The sequence below is a fragment of the Vigna unguiculata genome, chromosome 9 (genome assembly GCF_037176805.1).
Source record: "Vigna unguiculata cultivar grain cowpea cultivar isolate G323 ecotype 2 chromosome 9, ASM3717680v1, whole genome shotgun sequence".
Lineage (NCBI taxonomy): Eukaryota > Viridiplantae > Streptophyta > Magnoliopsida > Fabales > Fabaceae > Vigna > Vigna unguiculata.
Genome location: NC_140800.1, coordinates 2,722,692 through 2,723,987, shown reverse-complemented (window position 1 = coordinate 2,723,987; position 1,296 = coordinate 2,722,692). Strand labels below are relative to the sequence as shown.

At 38.6% G+C, this 1,296-nt stretch overlaps 1 pseudogene; it reads left to right on the top strand.

Annotated features, from left to right (window-relative positions):
- Window positions 1-378: 378 nt before the first annotated feature.
- LOC146883453 (secreted RxLR effector protein 161 pseudogene) lies at window positions 379-1,077 on the top strand (annotated as a pseudogene).
- Window positions 1,078-1,296: the final 219 nt, after the last annotated feature.

Below are 1,296 nucleotides of genomic sequence, written 5' to 3'. Positions count from 1 at the left end.
CTTCGACGTTCCTTGTATGGGCTTAAATAGGCTCCTCGGGCTTGGTTTGAGAAGTTTCGTACTACTCTGCTTAATTTCTCCTTTACGCAGAGTCAATATGACTATTCTCTCTTCTTTCACAAGTCTACCGTCAGTATCGTTCTCCTGTTGGTTTATGTGGATGATCTCATTATTACAGGAACTGATCATGAGTTAATTACTAAGTTGCAAACTGAGCTCCATGCAACATTTCGCATGAAAGATCTTGGACAACTCATATATTTTTTGGGATTGGAGGTTCATCATTGATCCAATGGCATCTTTTTAAACCAACAAAAGTATATTCAAGATTTAATCAAATTGGCGGGTTTAGTTGGAACTACTTCAGTTGATACTCCTATGGAAGTAAATGTCAAGTACAGGAAAGATGAAGGAGATCTCTTGCTTGATCCCACTCTCTATCGGCGTTTGGTAGGCAGTCTTATTTATCTCACAACTACTAGACCTGACATTTCGTATGCTGTTTACCAGGTCAGCCAATTTATGTCTTATCCTCGTCATCTTCATTTTGCTGCGACTCGTCGTATTATCCGCTATCTTAAAGGTTCATCTACATGTGGGTTATTCTTTCCCAAAGCCTCATCTTTACAGCTTACAGCATATAGTGATGCTGATTGGGCAGGATGTCCGGATACTCGTAGGTCTACTACCGGTTGGTGTATGTTTCTTGGTGATGCCTTAATTTTTGGGAAATGTAAGAAGAAAGATCGTGTTTCTAAATCTTCTACTGAGGCTGAATATCGTTCAATGTCAGCTGCTTGTGCTGAAGTTGTGTGGTTACGTAGTCTTTTGGACCAGCTTGGGTTTTCCCAACCTACATCTACGCCTCTTCATGCAGACAATACAAGTGTTATTCAGATTGCTGCAAATCCAGTGTTCCATGAACGTACCAAGCATATTGAAGTGGATTGTCATTATATTCGAGAGGCCTTGACCAACAATGTCATCTCTCTTCCTTACATCTCTACTGATCTTCAAGTTGCAGATATCTTTACCAAAGCTATGACTCGACAGTGCCATCAGTTTTTTGCTGGTTGATTTACCAACATCAATTTAAGGGGGGATGTTAGTGTGTATAAATATAATTTATTTTGTCTTTAATAAATTATTCTATACACGTAATACCTAGCTGTTAAAGATTCTCAATTACTCCATGTAAATAGGAAATCTCTTATAATCCCTCCCCCTTTATTGAATATTAATGTAAAGGTATTCTACAGTGCCTATTTAAGAAAAAGGGTGCTGCAGAATAAAAGC